This window comes from Formica exsecta, unplaced genomic scaffold (assembly GCF_003651465.1).
Source record: "Formica exsecta isolate Colony F162 unplaced genomic scaffold, ASM365146v1 scaffold14, whole genome shotgun sequence".
Taxonomy (NCBI): Eukaryota; Metazoa; Arthropoda; class Insecta; order Hymenoptera; family Formicidae; genus Formica; species Formica exsecta.
The window spans coordinates 118,286-139,098 of NW_021848729.1; the positions used below are offsets into that span (position 1 = coordinate 118,286).

Sequence of the window (20,813 nt, forward strand, 5' to 3'; positions counted from 1 at the left end):
GCGTTTCCTGGCACGGCGAAATGCGACAGAACTGGTTTCATTTATTGAAAGCACGAAATTATTTTCTCGAAAGAATACTGGAATCGCGTGTCAACGCACGGTCACGCGTACACGAACGTGCGCGAGTTGACTAATTGATCAGTAGCTTTTATACTCGACCAAAAACACCATAAAGTTAATTATTTCAAATTACTGCTCCGAGTTTCGATATTTTACGTCCCCTATAACGATCTCTGCCGAACGGAGAAATTTATCGACGCGTCCGTCTGTTATTCCCGAGACGATGACTTTATATATATATCAAGCTGTATATATATATGTTTGCTATACTTTTACAATATCTGATACAAGACTGATAGCTTGTTGGAGTAACTATTTGTTATGTTTTCAATAATATGAAATTTTATGTAAAAAAGAGAGATGGAAAAGCCGCGATATTTAAATGTATCTCAAATATACTCGTTTATTATTTAAAAATGTTAAAAACAAATTTGCGACGCAAGTTGCATGCGTAATCATCGTGATATTCGCTAACGATAGCGCTAAAGAATCTAAATATATTTAATCCGCGCATGATTAGAACGAACGATGGCGCAGATACGAGCACTATTAATGATGATACTCATACTGCTTATGCTATAAACTATAAACACGATGATGATTTGGAGAGGGCGGATCCGCGCGCTCTCGAAACCACGATAAATAATGAAGAATCAGTTGGCCAACACACATACACACATATATACATATATATATATATGGTGATATTAAAAGAGCTTGACGCGAAGGAAGGTCTCTCCGACGTCAATCGAGATTACCGGATGAATTTTCAGCGCGCGTCTCATTAGCTCATGCTCTCATTATTACGTTATCAACGTCCTTAGGCTCGCATAATGGGTCTTGAATATATTTATGAGGGCAATCCCCGCGCGGCGGAGCCGTATACGTACAAAAGCCGCGATCGAGTGGCTCTCTCTCTCCGGCCTCTGTAACAATAATCCCTGCATCCTCTATATAATTGTGCCCGCGAAGGATTTATAGGGCCAGTCCGGGGCTCTGATTCTATCTAACGATCTGCCCATTGAGTAGGCAGCCTAGAAGTGCGCGGAGATACACTACACGCTGCCTTGGCAATAGGATTCATTCAAGAGTACCGAGACCTTTCCTCTCGATGCTGCGCGATAATTCCGGCTTTTTGAATTTCATTCCGTGCAAAGAGCAAAGATATTACAATCTGAAATCACGATTTTCGTGAGGAGAAAATATTAGACTTATTAAAATTCGTGCAAATAGAAACGAGAGTACTTGATGTAAATAATTAAAAGATTAAGTATAATAATATTCTAATTACTTTTTTTTTCTAGTATCTCTTTCTAGTATCTTTTCTAATTTTTTAATATCAATTGTATGTGTGAAGCGGGCGCATATCATTTCGTGAAAACTCATAAATAATTTATAGAATTCTTGATACTTTGAACAAATAATTCTGGTCGTTAAAAAATGATTCAAAACAAATTGAGACGTCAAGTTTACAGCGTCTCATAATCTCTCACATCAATATTCTTCTTTTCATTTTTTGTTAAATTTTCAAAAATTGATAATTTTATGCGAGTTCTAGGAAGAGTGCTTCTTTGAACAATTAATAATAAATGTCAATTTAAATGTGGAATAATCACGATAAAACGCGTCTATGTACCATTTTATCGAGAAGAGATGCTGACCGATTTTTAAAAGTTCTGTTTATTTTAAAATAATTCTTGTATAGTATTGAGCATATTCTTTCATTTTCTATAAAGTTTTCATTATATATGAATTTAAAAAATTTTTTGCACAATATAATTGTTTTATAAAATGTCAATAAAGCTGGAATTTTTAATTATTCTATTCATGAATTTTTACGAAATGATACTCTTGCTTCTCGTATATCAATCCATTTTTAATATCGATCTTTCGCTAATTGGATCAATAAATTTAATATTACAGCTACAGATTAGCAATAAATTAATAATTTTATCCTACATGTGAACTTATTTTTTCAAATCCTAGTACAACTTTGTTGCTAATTGATATTTTATTCCATCTAATACGGAATGGGCGCAAGGAATGATGTATTAAAAATAATTTTGCTTGTTATTACCTGCGATTTTGTTCCGAATTTGTTATCCGCTTGATTGAATCTAGTAGATTGATATTTGCATTTTACTTTATAGCTTCGCGTTCTTTTCTTACAGAGTCTCGCTTGCGTGCAACAATGTACCACATGTTTATAGTTTAACATTGTTCCCGTAAATCATTCGCGGATGACGAAGGTTGTCGTTAAAAATCTTTCCTTCGCTTGTCGAGATAGCTACGTGCGCGTGTTGTTTTCCGAGCAACGGTAAATCATTCGTCTCCAGAGTCGATCTACTAATTTACATATTAATCTTTACGCCGATGAAATTAATATGTAAATGACTACAGTCGCTACCGTCTCAATGAATCGCCACAGCCACCGTGCGTGGGCGAAAATGAGCCGGCTTACTATATCTGAGTCGTGCTATAAATTATCTTTATCGTATCGTACTTGTCTATGATACTATCCTGCAACATTGCTTGTGATACACAATCTTGATAAGCACACGCATATTTGTCGATTTTTTGACAACTACTCTTTTCCGCTGTAAGATACCACTGGCTTTTATCGTAACTGTCAGTCGCAATAGAAACGTAACGCGGGAATCTGCATCCAGAGTGCACTTGAGAACAGTGACTATCCGAAATTGCAATTGATAATGGAAACGTTACGATTTTCGTTTGAGACCGGTATTTTTCGGTCGAGAAATTTTTACGAGATTTTCGTATTCGACCGCGATTTTTTTTTTTTAATTTTTGATAGACGCGTTCGGCATCTTGGAAGCGTTGATTCGATACGATGGTTGCAGCGCGTTGCACTATGCGGTCTACAGGATGTGCAGGGGCATACACAATTTATAATGCAATTAGAGCCTCGGATGGTAGCGTTCGGATTTATGGCAGGTAGAGAATCCGTCGTGAAGAGGCGGAGGGCGATTGGACCAAAGGAAGAAGAAGAGGCAGAGGCGGAGGTGAAAGAGAAGGTAAAAGAAGAAAGATAGAGAAAGAGAGAGAGAAAGACGGCGCGGTGAACTGTCGGACCTCGATACGGGGGCTATATTCCCGTGGAATGAGTTATATGCCTCCCGCGGTAGCCAATGCATTATTTATCGCTCGGCTTTTCATTATTTCTTCGTCGTATACTTACATAGCGGATCCAGACTCGAAACACGCTTTCCGGCGCGGCAGTGGCGTCCGCTCGTTTGCGCTCATTTATCCTCGCAGTGGCGAGAGAGTATCTTTTAATTTCTCTAATTCCTTATACTTCCTTTTCCAAAGTATAAGAGAAATTAAAAAAAAAAAAAACTTGAAAATTGTCTAAAACTATTGAGTTTATATTCTGGATTCTAGATCTTTACGCGTTTTTCTTTTAGTTTAGATTTTCGTGGAAAGATACAGAAATGTTGACTACTGTTTTAAGTACACAGATTTAAAAATTACTATATAAAATATATATTAAATTAAATTAATAATAATAAATTTGTCAATAAAATATATTTCTCTTTTCTTTAATTCTGTGTTACTCGTTTCTACGAGCCTTCTTCCGCCTCTGCTCACACGGAACGTGCGATTTTTTTCTATTTCTCGGCATAGTCTAGGGATGCCTCTATTATTAAACGCTATAACTTATGTCGGCGTTATATGATGCTAATGAGGATTCTTCGCGCGAGTAGCCGCAGTTATTTACAACCGCGTATTTTTCCCATTACCGTTGAGCGCGGTAGCGCTTAATGCGCAAAGTTACACGCTTTTTAGATGGTTCCTCTTTCCACCTGTCGTTGCTTTTATCCGTGTTCGTCTTCATTGATTCCTCGTTGCGAGCACACTTCGATAAATGTCTCGTAAATTTCGTACAGGCGATCATTTTCCGGCGGATGTGTCTTTATATATCGATATATTAAATAGACGCATATGTATGTGTGTATTCTCTTGCTTCTCTTTATACGTTTGTAGGGTATCACGAGCCAATTTACGAGCTATCAAGATTTACTTGGCAATTAAACTCGAAATTAAAATGTAATTAGAATTTATGTTATATTAACTATATATATTTTTAAGAGAAAATGCTTAATCTTTGGACGCTTGTCAAAAACGTTAACCCGGTCATTGAAATTAGATAATGGATCTGTACAGTATCCATCTTCTCAGGCACGACATATGTTTACGTCATTGTTAATCGATACATATCCTAATCGTTACTAGCAACGTGGGCAGGAAAAATAACAGCGGCGCGGTTGTTCGAGCAGAAACAAACACGCGAAATCGTCGATGGAGCGTAACCTGGCGTGCATTATCGTGATATTAAAATCAATCGCCGAGCGGAGATTAATCGCAAAGCGTGCGGGTATAAATCACTTTCGATGAGGCTCACCTTCCGCGTTCGAGGAGAGGCAGGGAATTTCAATATTTCTTTGGCGTGCGGAAGGGAAGGGGGAGGGGGGATTGACAAGGGTGCAGCTCGCTCGTTCACGAAATTGAGCGCGCGGCTCGTTTCACGGCTGCTTTTACGCGCGATCGAAAAATTGATAGCTGCTTTCCGACAGTGAAGGTACTGTGATGTGCTCTAGATAGAGGGAGCGTGTTAGAGAAGGATGCACGATGGAGATAAGTGGCTCTGACCTCGCCTATGCGTTACTAGGATATCCATAGAAAGTTTTGCGATGAAGATAATCATTTCTCGTAAGAAAGCTGCGAACTCCATTCTTTGATGAACACTGAATATATTTAGATCGAAGGATGATTAAGTTTATTTTTTTTTTTTGAAGAGATTTACGATGTGAAAAAATAAATATAATTCATATAAATAATTGCATGGCATCCATTCCTTTAATATATACGAGTATTTTTTCAAGATATTTAATTTTGATATAATAAATTCTTTTTTCAAGTTTTGCGCGATTTATAATTGTATATATCATTTCGTAAAGATATTAAATAATTATATTTTTTTTGGTATATTTTTTTATCTTTCAAATATTTTTACGTATATATATAATGGTGATTTTCGTGTGTATAAATGACCTGTGGATTATAACGTTCGAAACACTTGCTCGGTGAATCAGTGTCGGCGATAAATTCAACATCGGCGAGATATTAGAAAGTCTCCCTTCCGCAGCGTTGTGAGGCAGACGAGCGCATTTGCGGGCGTCAAGGAGGCGAAGCCGAGCACGAACCGTTAATCGCGAGCGTAATTACGATAATCGCTCATTGATTGCCCCGAGAACGTGCCTTCTGCACTTTCCTACCGCGTGTAGTGGTAGCGCGATGCATCTGTTGCATCACGATCAATCGATGCTTCCGCGCACAATGAAACCAGACAGATCCAGGCCGGCACGACGAGAATTATTATATGTTATATTGAATAAATAACAAAACGTGCCTCTTCCGCTTTCTATAAATTGTTTGTAGAAAGTGTTAATACATTTGATCTATTTTGTCGTATAGATATTTATTAGCTGTCTCTTAAAAATTTTTATTTGATCAATATTTTTAAATCTTTTTTCTAAAAGATTATATGTATTCCTCTTTCTCTTTCTAACAATGACAGGCAATAGCGAAATTCTAGCAGAATTATTTCTATTTTTATTGTTGTGACATATCATTTATAATCGCGTTGTATTTTTAAATAACAATATGTCGAACTGACAACTCTATGACAAATTATATCGCGGAATATTTCTGCGCAACGCATTTGTATGCTAATTCACGATGAATAATCCACTTTAAACGGATCATCTATACACACCTTCGACCGCATTTTAAATGATTCAGTTCGCGCTTTCATAATATGCGCAGTATTCAGAACGATAAATGCAATTAATGAAAAGTTGGAGCGAACACGTGCGACTGTATGATTGACACGCGATTTAACGGCGCCGTGTTTGAGAAAATTGATGCAGACTCTCGATGACCCGACGGCGAGAAATAACCCGCGGACGTCGCGAATAAAGACATTAATAAAGCGCCGTTCTCATGAAGAAATGCAGAAGTAATTGCGCGCGGGATCTCCCGGTGCAATACAATACGCAGCCAGGTCTCGGGTAAAGGATGCTGCCCGGTCGCTGGATGATGTTACGGACGATGGTGGTCCTCGCTGGATGTTCCAGATGGTGGTGCTATCTCGAGACTCTGATGCTTACTCGGATATACGCGTTATCGGTCAGGCAATCGTGAGCATCGAATAAAAACGACCAGCCGGCCGCGCGGCGTTGATACGGATGCTGCGGAACAAAGATCAGGCGGATGATGCGGTCTTAATATAAAATGTAGCAAGGAAGCCTTCTTTCGCCGCTTAACAATATCCTTCTCCAGAACTATGAATCGATAATATTTTCATTATTTTATTATTTTCATTATTTATCGGTAGATTGTCGCCGGGAAAAAAATTTTGAAGAAGAAGCAAATATATATTTTGGCGGGCTTCTTATTTAATGCGATATTTAAACGTTATTTAATTTAATTTAATTATTTTTATTTTATTTTATTTATACAGGGTGTCCCCAATTTAAATGTCAAAACTTTAGGAGCGTGGGACACTCTGTATATTTTTATTTTTATTTTTATTTAGTGAGTTACTTTTCGTGATTTAAACAGGCTGTTTTATTAGTAAAATCAATTTAAGCTAAGAAACAAGTTTTGATAAACTCGTGATTATCAGTTGATCGGTGCATAGGTCGCGGTTCGTGTACAAAAAGGTCGATCTCCGACCGATGTGCTCGAATCGTCGCGGTTCATTGAAGCCATCGGCCAGAGTCCGGTTTCTCTTAACGACTGATCCGACGTCCCGCGTCTACCCCGCATCGTGTCCCGGCTTTGTGTACCGATCAATTCGCGGGACAAAACTCTCTGCCAGCCACGTGTAAACGAGAAAACGGAACGAGCCAGTTTACTCGTGTCCAGTCGAGTTTATATCGCGCACCCTTCGCGAGGCCTCGGTCTACCATTAGTCGATGTCAGCTACGCGCCGCAGCCTCCTTCTCTCCTTCTGGAGCAAGAACTCTGAAACCACGGCGGCATGCAAGCCGGACCTGTAACATGACCTCTTCAACACTTTCGAAGAATTAAGATATCGAGAGGAAGAATGAGTTTAACGTCCTCTCTTTTTCTCTACCAGTTTCTCTCTCTTGATGTTTTTTTTATTTATAAATATCAAAGTTATATCATTTATATATATTACAATCGAGCAGAAATATTCGATATTAAAATTTTAATTTTATATGTTTATTTATTCATAATCCTTGCGGTTTAGGATAATTTTCGGTTTATATCTTTGCATTTTTATATTTTTACGCTTTTATACATTATCCCCCTTTTTACAATATTTTTTTTCTCTTATTTTCTTAGATTCTTACAATAAATTCAATTTTTTACATGTTATATATAGATGCAAAAAAAATATACTTTAAGCTAAATGTTGCATTTCCATTGATGCGATTAAGCAAAAAAAAAAATCATTATTTATTTCAATTCTCTGATTGAATTTTTGCTTTTATTTACATATACTCGACTAAAATCGACTAAAATAACTCCTGTTGAAAACATTTTCGGGTGATGCATGCATATATGTCGCGATAATATTCTATGGGGGTAGCTAACCATAAGAAACACGCTTGTACAAGCAGACTATCGACAAGAGCGCAATTTGCGCATTGTTCCTGCATTGTGCCGATATGCAAATCGCACCGTTAGAACGACGTCATTGTATTTCACTCGTATCACCGGCTTATTAACTTTGGCGTTTATGACCCCGTGAACCGCGTCGATCCGAGGCCGAGAGCGCGCTTTATCGTCTGTTTTATAGCGGCGCGCGCTACCAAGAGCGGAATTAAGACGGCGCAAATAGTGTCGTTCGCGGAAAAACATCCGTTATTTGTATCCGCCGTCGGCCAATGCCCACCGGGTGCCCGGTTGCGGTAATTTATTCGAAATCGTGAAAATTTTATTACTCCATCGCGTCCAATCGCGGCCGTTTAATCGCCCGCGCGCGCGCGCGCGCGTTGTTGATCGGCACTACGCGCGAGCGAACGCGGCTGTATAAATGATCGCGGATATCAGGTGAATGGAATGATTAATATTCCGCATCCTGTTATCTGCTTTAAGAGTCCCGCTTCGTACTCGAGAAAATTGCGACGCACAAAGGCGCGCCCGCAACGAACTGTTCGCGGATAACAATCGCGCGGCCTCCGCGTTGTACACGAGGACGCTGGAAAATGTAAGCATAATATGTAAATGAGAGAGTCGTATCGCTTCAAATGATACTCGAGGTGTCAGTCGTGCCTCTCCTAGCATCGTTTCTTTGAGCGCGTATATCGATAGTATCGACGGTCGCGATCAAACATGATCGATATTTTCATTTGTGGGAGTAACATGATAACGAGTAAATTCACTATCCGGAAGTAGATATCCCCGGCAACTCTTGACAGAGATTATATACAGCGTATCACATTTTGATAATTAAAACAGTGTAAAACACGCATATAAAATTTTGCAATTAAATTTTTCTTTCTTTAATTTATGCTTTGTTGAGGACGTTGATGTTTCTGTGTGATTAAAAGATGACAGTTAATAATAGGTATTAAATTTTGTTAAGTCTATAACGTTATCAGAAAATTATGGTCAGGATGCGCTTGACATCTCCGGAAACTCGGTGCCAACCGATATAGCATTGCCTCGAGCTATCAAATTCCGCGAGAATAAAGATGTGGGATACATCGGGCGTCTCGTGAATGGAATTATTAATATTTCCCATCCTGCGCTTCTCTCTCTTTCTCGTGTAGCCTTTCTCCATAACGTCCGCGAGCTCACGCGAGATACCCTTGCCGATAATTTATGCGAAATCATGAAATCAAGTTTTACTACTTCCTGCCCTTTGGCTATCTTTGAATTTTCTGGCGGAGAGAGATTTTCCTTTTTAGATAAAGATTTTCGTTTAGACAATTATCTCTCTCTTTGAAAATAGTATTTTAGTAAATCGTGAATGAAAAGAAAATTAATAAAATTTTCTTTAGGTATATACTAGATTTACAATATATTAATTTTAACATATAAATATTGTTTTGTTGAAAAAAATATAGACGTTTGCAAGAAATTTTAATCTTTTTGTTATTATAATATATTTTGAGGAATGCATAAATTCATCTTTTTTAGAAATAAATAAAATTATATAAATATTGCTGTTTGATTAATGTTTTTTATTCTTATTCATGATACAATTTCGTATCGCAGTTGATTTATTTTTCAATAGAAATCTGTCAACAATTTAAATTTTGTTGCAATTTTATGTGTGAAAAGATGCTGTGTGTACATGAAAAATATGAATATATCAAACTATTTCATTTTACAGTAGCGCTTCTTTCAGATAATATTTATCTGATACACGTTATATTAATTGGTCTAATACTTACCTTCAAGTATTCGCGGAGTGAGCTTACGTAAATATAAAATTATAGAGAAAAGCGGTAACGTTATCACAGTAAATCGTGTTGAAATCGGCCGGTTGGGCGCTGATTCTTTGTATATAGCGACTTTATACGCGGGTAATTAAGATATCCCGCATGTCGGATAGATTTATGAATATTTTCCGTGCTCGTTTCACCTTCATTCACGAATCGCGACGAGAACCGCGGCAGCGAAATGCGCTTGAAGGTAATATCATATATTAATATCCTGCACATAATTCTGATTGGCTTAAAAATATAATAAAAATACGGATTTCAGCGTCATAATATCGACTCTCGTGTTGATCGTAAAATCTAATAATGCGAATAAAATGTTTCACGAAATTATGACATTGGCAATTTCAAGCAATAACATTCTTGAGCGCCAATCTAAATTTACATAAAACAAATTATGCTGGAGATTACATCAAGACACGATTAAATAGTTTCTTTAAATTAGTAAACTGCTCAGACACTTTAAGATCTATTCTGAGATTTGTCCAGAAAACCACATGTGATTGACAGAGTTAATTATATTATGAATAACCATCCTATATAAAATGTTTTACGATCGATTTCGATGCGCTAAGAATTTTGTGATGCGCAAACTGATAAGATAATCGATGCAGCGTATTTAAAAAAAAAACAGGTAGTCGCGACACCCTCTCCCCCCTGGTGTTTCGTACACGGGAATAACGTGAAATAAGTATTTTTACGTGGTCTTCTTTGACGTATTATTACTTTAATGCATCGTTGCCGTTCGCGAGGAAGGACGGACGAGCGGCGAATCGAAATCGTCTTGATCGTCGGCGGTAACGGAGTAGGTTACTAATGGTGGGCTTGGTGGGTCGGTGGGTTGGTAGACTGGGTTGGGCTTCTTAGAGGTCCACCGAGGTCAGCTGTGTGCGCGAAGGATATGGTTGCCCAAGGCACCGATGACATCGAGGAACGAATAACCGGGTTCGAGAGTCGGGAAGAACGAGCACGTCAGCCTGACAGAGACCTGCCTCTCTCAATGAAACGTTCCCGAATAATGATGCCAGCCCTTCTTGATTACGAGGTCATTCGCGTTCAGTGGCGTATCCTTCTCGCAGTTTTTTTATATTCATGCGATTTAAAGTTCTTATTAATTTTAAATTTTAATTTGCAAGAAAAGAATTTTTTTTTTTAATTATTTATATAAATGGCTAAATTTATTGACTCTACATTTTTAATAAAGAAAAATAAAAAAAAGAATTAATCAAAAAATTAATCAGTAAAGGAAACGTTAGTTATTGTTATGTTGGAATAATTAAAATAATTGCCAATAATATATTCTATGTCAAGATTCGTTTTCGGAATTCATTTATCATTTTCGATTTCCATAAAGTTAATAAATACGGCGAAATATGAATTGAAACTTTTGTCCTGAAATAATTAACGTGCGTGCGTCGTTTTCTAGAGAAATCTACTCGCGTGCGTATCACTGTTTATATACACTATTTATGTATGTGAATAATGTCGGTATTTTGTGTACAAGTGGTCGTACTCGACATGTGTCTTCGGCAGGTAAGAAAGAAAGAGAGAGAGAGAGAGAGAGAACAAAGAAGATAGTATAAAAAGAGACGGTGGAGAGGAGAGGTGAACGGAGGATGCTGAAGAAGGCACGGGTCATGCAACAACAGGAAGGTTAGTTGCTCGGGGCGGCGACAAGCGAGCGAACACCATCTTGCCACGGCTCTTACATACGTAACCGGCTCTCATAATAATTTTACTCGGCCACGAGGGACCCGGCACGACGTGCAACGTGTGTTTCCTGGAAGTTGGTCCTTTCCGTTCGCGAGAGAAAAATAAAAGATTATATGCCACTCGTTATTATATGCTACTCGCGATAGAAAAGGAGAGCAGGAGGGGGAGGGTTGATTACTACGATATAACCGATTGTTTCTGTTATCGTAATTGACTTACACTATCTTTTATCACTATATACAGGGTGTCCCCAATTTAAATGTCAAAACTTTAGGAGCGTGTAGGGGACCGATAAACTAAGACAAAAAATCATACATCAATAGGATACATATTTCGGAAGATTATCATCTGCCTGTGTCTAATGATAATTTTCAAATTATTTTGCGTAGAAAATTAAAATGACAATTTATGACAATAATTTTGAAATTAATTTTAAACTTTGTATAAAATGAATTTTTTAAATTATTTTTTTCTATTTTTATTTGCACATTTTTATTACAAGATTGTATATCTTAAATCTAATTAAATAGATATTTTCATCAACTGTGCATTCAGTTTTATTGAAGTAATAATTTGCAAAATAATTAGTTGTACTTTACTGATATTAGAACAGCAAGGTGAGATTTCTGGCTACTTGTGCGCGTGGATCGTTTACACAATAGTGCATAATCATGAACGGCGATGACTGTCATCAACCGCTTGTTGCTGGTTCCGGCGCGTTATTTCAGGGTGGTCTTCAATTGCCACGGCACGAAGATGAAATTCACTCCTTATCGCTGGCACCTGTCTAACGTCGGCATAAATGTTACGAGACTACTCGTTAACGAAATATCACATTAAACAATACGAAATATAGTAATTTATCGTGGCATTTTCGTGGCTTTCTCTTTTGCCAAGTTTCTGTATGATTTCGATGAGATTATTAGTTGCGATGTATAAGGTAATCTGAAAAAAACAAATATAATCGTGATACTATAATAATTTTCAATTTGTGAATTCTCAATAATGGCTATAAAATTCTTTTTCTCAAGAATGATAGCTATCTATTCAATAGATGTAACATATGATTATCTAATAAATATAAGATTCAATAACTATCAATCATACTCTTGAAAATGGTCATATTTTCTCGAATGTCATAATTATTCTGATTGATTCTGAATCGTGTGGGAGTACCGTTTTCTAGGATTAATCAAACAGCTTCACAAGAATTAAATCTTAATGTATATTATATAATCTTATCGTATATTTTTTTTTTTTATACCCGGAGCAATTTTGCAAAACCGCGATTTTTCGCGATCGACGTCAAAGCTTCGCGCCGGCTTTCGAAAATTCAATCGCGATGATCGTAATCGGTTAGAGAGAGTGCTAATGTAGGCATCGTCGTCGTTAAACCTTTAATTAGGTGCTCTCGAGTGTATACACCTGCGCGATTTCACGCGGCGTTCGACAAAATATAATCGTGATACTATAATAATTTTCAATTTGTGAATTCTCAATAATGGCTATAAAATTCTTTTTCTCAAGAATGATAGCTATCTATTCAATAGATGTAACATATGATTATCTAATAAATATAAGATTCAATAACTATCAATCATACTCTTGAAAATGGTCATATTTTCTCGAATGTCATAATTATTCTGATTGATTCTGAATCGTGTGGGAGTACCGTTTTCTAGGATTAATCAAACAGCTTCACAAGAATTAAATCTTAATGTATATTATATAATCTTATCGTATATTTTTTTTTTTTATACCCGGAGCAATTTTGCAAAACCGCGATTTTTCGCGATCGACGTCAAAGCTTCGCGCCGGCTTTCGAAAATTCAATCGCGATGATCGTAATCGGTTAGAGAGAGTGCTAATGTAGGCATCGTCGTCGTTAAACCTTTAATTAGGTGCTCTCGAGTGTATACACCTGCGCGATTTCACGCGGCGTTCGAGCGTAATTGTGCCTCGCTCGGTTAACCCCTTATCCGGGGTCTCAGACTGCCGTGTCGACCATCGAAAGATCTTTCAATTTTTTTACCGTTCCTTTTTTCCACCTCGATAGGCTCACGTGATTTTAAAACCTAGATATTTTACATAATATCGAATAATTATTTTTAATCGTACAATTTACCCAGATACTTGCTTGTACCAAATAAAAAAAAATAAAAAAATAAAAAAAATAATATTGCTTTTATTATTGCTGTTATTATTTAAAAAAATAAAAAGAAAAGAAGAGAGAGAACGAGAAACTGCATATACACTAGAATATATTATTCTAAATTATCCAAGATTCTGGACATGTTAGCGTCAAAAGATAAATGATTCGTAAATTTACCGTTTGTAAGATGCCACTTACTTAAATTTATGTTAACCGTAAATAGTCTACTTGATGGACTTTACGGAAACTTCGCCAGAGCCGGATCATAATTATATTATCGCACCTTGGCGGTTTATTTCCTTCGAACGTGACGACTGCCGGCGCTCGCCGCCGATCTCTCCTGGTCAATCTTGTCGATCTTCTGTTTTATGATGATTGGTGATTATATATCGTCGGAGGCGATCGCAATCATCGGGATCTCTTCCCTCTATAGGTTCTCGCTGATGCGGCGCGTGTTTTAGGATTGATGGACAGCGCGCGGATCGTTTGTTCGCCTTCTTGCCTCTATTACGGAAATCGCCGCAGAATCATTGACCGTGACAGACGGTATTCAGGGCGATCCTGTTTCTCACCGGGCTCGTTTAAATCAGCCGCAAGTGCGGCTGCATGCTTCGCGATGATAATCGATTGACTCTTGATGTCCGGTTTGACGAACATTCATCGATTTATTGGAAACGCTCAGCACCTCGTTCTCGCGGCAAAAGAGAGAACGGATGGCCGCGAACTATGCCGCGATTATTCTTGATCGATTCGTTCATCATTTAATGTTATATCGTCGCATTCTCACTTCGGGTTAAAAGTATAATTCATCGATGCACTTTTTAAAATTTTAACTTTTTTACGTGCAAATATTAATGCCTATTAGCTGCAATATTCAATTGGATATATAGCTGAAGAGATATAGAGTATATAATTATATATTTTATTAAATTCTTAAGAAAAATTTATAAATCTTGTCTTTATCCTTTTATTTTAATTTAATAAAAAATTAGCACGAAGTATAGAACGTAATTTCATTTTATTTTTCATTATTATAGCTCGATGCTTCCATGTAAATTACGACGCGATAATCTCTTTTTATATGTAAAGAAGGAACGTAAAGAATGAAGGAACGTACTTACTTCATTTTGAGCAAAAACTGAGCTCACGTTGTGAAATTACCAAAGGTAATCTTGCCGATTATCCGGATCCCGTGGAAACAACGTTGGCGGCTTTTTAACTGGTCTGTCTTGTTTTTCGTTGAAACGTAAACTCCGCGCGCGCGAGACAATGATATCTTAAGTGGGATCTCAATAGAGTTAATTAATACGAGAGAGAACCGACAATTGCGGAGGCGAGAGGAGACTCGGGCTATGGGTTACAGAGCTGTAACTTAATGCTTGGACGAGCCACGTGTTTGCCACGTATTAACAAAATTGATTAATCTCCGCCTTGATAGCGATTAATTATTGACACGCTTTTGTTATCCTGATATCGACAATTACATTACCAAGTAATAGTGCAATAATGACGTACCCGCGATACGCAATACTTGTCTCGATACGAAATTGCAAAGAGAGAGATTCATTATAAAAAACTTATACATTTATAAAATTAAAAATTAAAATAATTTAACTTATGTATATAAGTCGTAGTGAAGTGTTGACTAAAAAATTAACAGAGTGCTTTAACTTAAATAAGACATATATTAATTAAATAATATTATATTTGAGATATAATATTTATTATCTTTCTCATACTTTTATAAATTTTAAATTTGAACATAAAAACTCGATTTGACGCAATTTTAATATTTTAATGCAATTTAGAAAAGTATTATGACAAATGCAATGTCAGCGAACTCGATTAATTTGCAATATCGCGCCATTTGTCGTTTCGTGCGTGAAACTGTCGCGGATTTATTCAGCCGGAGCGATGTAAAGCGCATGGGTGTTGTAGGAGCACGTATCGAAGGGTCAGACCGAGGCATTGGCAGCCAATAAGACAGCGGCGACTTCCTTGTTTGGCAACGACAGCGATCGAGAGATCGCAATTAGGCGAGCCGCGTCAAACGCTCTAGTCGGTGAGCTCTTATCTTGCCCGCGTGGCCGTTCCGTTCGCTTTCTCTTTTCGATCGAGCTACCGATTTCGGAGGAAGCCGAGAGATGGTAGACACCTCGCTACGAGAACACGAGGACATGTCCTCTCCAAAGGATGTGTTTTTGTTCTCTCTCTCCCTCTTTTCTTTTTTTTTTTTTTTTTTTTTTTTTTTAGATGTCTTTTTATTTCACGCAGCAGAGAACACGAATGCATTTTTCGTGACCTCTAAAAATTTTACCGCCACTTTTCTTCCACTGTCTTTCTCGTGTAACTGCAACGACAGATGCACAAAACTAAAATGGTTGGACATCTGGCCACGAGATTTTCGTAAAACGCTGGATTCTCAGCAATTTCTTCTTATATGAAGTATAAGGAAGAGAATTCTTGTTCTCTCTCTTGTAAATAAGTTACGATTTCCTGAAATGTCGTCGCTGCGGTAACGTTTTGCGTTTTTCTCTCTATTACGCGTGAATTCCCAGTGAGAAATTGGTTACACTTTGATGATTCGCTTTGAGGGCACAAAAACGGCATGAGAAAGATCTGTATGTTTGGATATTTTATAAGAAAACTTTTTTTTTCATATGCACATCACACAGATTTAGAAATATATTATAATTTAATTTAAATATATTATTTATTTATAAGAAGATAAAGAGAGAAAAGAAATTACACATATGAGATCACATATACTTTAAAAAAATTTATATATGATCAGATGAATTAAATATATTTTTTTTATATTTTTATTTCACGATGCATCAGTTAATTAAATAGAACATAATATTACAATAAAAAAAAAAAAAGAAAAATTTGTAGAAATATATATCTATTTACTATTTTTATAAATTTATGGTATATTCGACATGCAAACATATCAAGATTGGCTTTATCTTTATGATTTTCGCCAATTATAAAATATCTCGAATCCAATGGAGTATGATGTCATTATCGTGAAGTTTTTGCGAAAACGAGCACTTCGCAAACGATCTACGAATGATCTATTTCCGGAAAGTAGTATTTGCAGTACTTTGCTGAATGTCAGACATCCTGTCGGCGCTATCCCAATCCCTGTTATTAAAATTCCAGAGGTAATCAAAACACATACGCAATAAGAGGTGATAAAAGATGATTATCAAAGCTTTGAGCAAATCGTATGGCTAAAAGAAAAAATTCCACGTTAAAATGTCATCCGTAATCTCGAACTTGAAAATTATCTTGATGGGATATCAGGGTAAGTGCAATGCTTGGATAAGTTCTCATAAATACATATTTAGAAATAAGCGGATCTTAGATTATGAGCAAGTGAAAATTAATCGTCTTTAACAAAAATGTTAGTTTTCATTTAACTTTGAGTATAAGCCACATTTCGCTATTTCTCAACAATTACCCAGCAAGAGGTGCTCATATATCTCTCCGTTGCAGTAAAATTTCTCGAGAGACGGCTCGCCGTGACATCGCATCTACGCGTTACATTGTCACTCGCCATGTCGGTCGTTAAATACCCGCGGTGCGTGCGACGCACCTTCGTATTACGGTACTACTCACGCCGAATACGCATATTCATTTTGGTTCTTGTCACTATGCGCGTGTCGCGAGTTCTCCTTCATGGTCGGAACTGGTGGCATGTCCGTCATTATGGCCACCGTTGCCGGGGAAGCCTGGTACAAGCAGGTGACATCGAAAAAGATCCACTCGTCTTCGGGACATTACCGGCGACGCTTTAGTAGAGATCCTTACGGTGTTCCTGGTACAAGCGTGAGCGCGCATACACGGCGAAACGGTACACAAGCGCCTTCCCCGTTGTAGCTCCTGTGTAACTTCCGGTATAATAGTTTCTAGAGAAGTCGTGTAAAGAGAAAGACTGATCGGTCAAAAAAAAAAAAAAAACCATCGACAACGTGTATTTTTATGTTCATTCCTTGCGTCCACTAATGAGATCAAATGCGCCTTCGTGCGAATTATGGTTTTATTTAAGCGTCGCCGAAGCATCGTTGAAGTAACATAAATTCCAGAAGACGGTGATTTATCCGGATGATCGCGTCAACGGAGCTTAAGTTAACGAAAAAAATTTATCTCGAAAGAAAAAAATATTTGCAAAAGATAAGCATGTTTTCTCTTAGGTATATTTAATTAAAAATTAGAGAATATAATTAAAAAATAACTAAGAATTTTTTAAAATTTAAAAATAAAAAGAAAGAAATTAATAAGACTTTATAAATTCGAGATAGAGAAATATATTGTACATATATCGTTGATCGTTATATCATGCCTTTTAAGATTAAATAGAAGAAACGGAAATGCGATCTTCGATTATTGCCCTCACAGAATTCAAGTATTTGTTCCGTCTGCTTTCTTTCCGCAATCGTAATGCTCACCTGACGCAGATAAAATATAGCTTATCGTACTTTTTCGTACACCGATAGCAAAAGATAATTGCGATCTTTCTCATTGAGTGCATTTTCATTCGATTCCATCGATTACTCGAACGGATGCTAGAGCTCACTGATTATAGGTCAGCGCTTGAATCATGTTCGTCGCTACCTACGGCCGATGCACGCGTACACTTAACTTTTTGTTTCGGGCCGATTGAGCGACACGCTCCACGTGGCGCGTGTTCAGGATAATGTCTGGAATGCTTTTCACCGATTCCGAGTCTCGCTCGCTCGCGTAGCGCAAGAAAACAGTATTACTGAAATTCAACCTGCTATGTAATGTCTACCGCGATGTGCCAGAAGGCGCCAGTTAAATTGCAACAAGGTTTCATTTTATAAAAAGCATGTAAGTGGTTGATTTTTCTTTAATATATGAAACTGATTATACTGTTCAAGAGAGATTGCTCGAATAAAAATTCTTGTCGAAGCTCCATGATAAATTATATCTCACATAAAATTATCTTAATAGTTTCGTAGCTATTTCTAGGATACAGAAAATGTATATCTACACTGGATATATATTTAAGAAGGATTGTTAATAAATCATTTAATCATTTAAAAATATTTAATCAGCTCGGGAATAATATTAGTAAATGATAAGGGACCAGTAACTATAACTAGATATATGAATTTAACTAATTACGTGTGCTTAGACATAATGGCAAATTTTTAATCGAGGAGAATCGCGTCTCTTATTCGATTTATTTAGTTGCGGGATCTATGTACTTTCTATGTGTGCACTTTGTCGGGTGCATGACCGTGAGCTTGAAATCTCTTAACAAAAAAATGTATATCCGACTGCTATTCCCGGTATTATTAATAAACACACGAGGACCAAAACATCCGCGGGCGATTTTTATTCGTAACAAGAACATCCAGAAATAATTACAGTGAGCACGTATCACGACTAAATCACCGGTTGACAGTAATCCCCCGTTGTAAATGCGAAGAACTCGAAGAGCAAGATCAGCTCGTCTTCGTCGACGACCTCAACTTATGATCGATCGGCCTCGACAAACTTGTGCCCGGTTTATAACGGCGCTAATCTCTTTCTATCGAAGGGGAGACAGGAGCGCGGGGGCATCCGGAGGGAAAGGTTGTATCCCTCTCCCTCTCCCTTTGGAGTAGCCATAAGTAATCACGTCGATCCGTGATAGTCGTTGGTCTCTCTCGACGATGAAGAAGAGAGTGACGAAGCGAGAGGAGGACCGACCGAGCGAAGCAAAAAGAGGAAGCCGCCAAGAAATGCGGTCGAGGGAGGGGAGGGGGGGAGAGAGAAGGGGAAAGCAGGGAGAGAAGAAGAGGGACAGGAAGATGGAGGAAAAAAAAGAAGCGAGCTGAAAGAGTGACCGCAGTAGAACTCCGGGCGGGGCCCTTCACCGCGAGGACGAAGAAGACAAATAGAAGAGACGAGAGGAGTCGGGCAAGGTGCTTCGAGAACGGTCATTGCATCGCGGTAAAATCTCGTTCATCGAGCAGACTTTTTGCGATTATCACAGAGCTGATGTATATTTTTGGATCGCAGTTTTCTCTTCTTTTTTTTTTTTAATTCTTCGTCGCTGTATATATTTTATTTATTACGTAACACGTAGATACATAGAAGAAGAAATTCGAACATTATTTATTAGACATGCGAAACGATTCGTAAAGTGATTTTTTTTTTCTCTCGAAGCGAATGAATGACACTTTCACAAGAGCAAAATAAACACATGAAGATGAATTTAAAATGCTTCACTCTTTGTAGTGACCTGCCAGTCTTTTGGGGCTCGTTAAGATACATCGAGTGAGATCGACGAGCTCGACAGAACGAAATCGAATTGCGAGCTATCGGGTCCCCGTTGGACAGTGGAGCCGAGAGATAACAGGCTCAGCAAGTCGTTAATCAGCAATAATTACCGATTGGAGATACGTCATAACGCAGCCTCGCCTTCAGTGGTATCTCACCGCGAGAAAGAAAAATCGAACGACGCCCACTTCAAGGTCTCGCTGCAAGTCGATCGGAAACGAAAGGGATATTCTGTCCCGATGACTCTCATCTATCTTTCTGCTCGAAATAATTGAGATTGCTTCCGCGTCGGGCTTGTTTTCTAATTTACCGAGTCTTAAGAAATATAAATCACGTGGCGTCGCCTATCTCTTTCATTCGCGTCGCTATCTTTGATTTACCTTTATGCCAATTTTATCTGAATCACGTCAAACGGACGATATTAACCGACACTTTCACGATGAGGAAATTGAAATTATTTGTCATATAAGATGTATACAGGGTGTCCCCAATTTAAATGTCAAAACTTTAGGAGCGTGTAGGGGACCGATAAACTAACGATAAGACAAAAAGTCCTTTAGAGATTTGCTCGTTTTTGCTTCGTTTTGAAGAAAAACGCAAAAAATGAAACAAATAATTTTCACCAAAAAACTTAAAACAACACTAAAATTATTAGATTTATCAAAAAGTATTATAAAATAAAAATTGTAGAACATGGAATTAAGAAAAGAGAGTGAGTTAAAATTTACCTCCTGAGGTAAAATTAGATTAGAAACAAAATTTCGCGTTGTAGCGTATTTATCTACAATCCTCTAATTTTACCTCAGGAGGATTTTAACTCACTCTCTTTTCTTAATTCCATGTTCTACAATTTTTATTTTATAATACTTTTTGACAAATCTAATAATTTTAGTGTTGTTTTAAGTTTTTGAGTGAAAATTATTTGTTTCATTTTTTGCGATTTTCTTCAAAACGAAGCAAAAACGAGCAAATCCCTAAAGGACTTTTTGTCTTAGTTTATCGGTCCCCTACACGCTCCTAAAGTTTTGACATTTAAATTGGGCACACCCTGTATATTTTCGATTATGGTATTCATCGTCATTTTCTTT

At 37.4% G+C, this 20,813-nt stretch overlaps 1 protein-coding gene across 3 annotated transcripts in view; it reads left to right on the plus strand.

The window, feature by feature from the left end:
- The window catches only part of LOC115246178 (uncharacterized protein KIAA1522-like), a 312,320-nt gene that overhangs the window by 42,266 nt on the left and 249,241 nt on the right, over positions 1–20,813 (plus strand). The gene's annotated exons all lie outside the window — the stretch shown is intronic.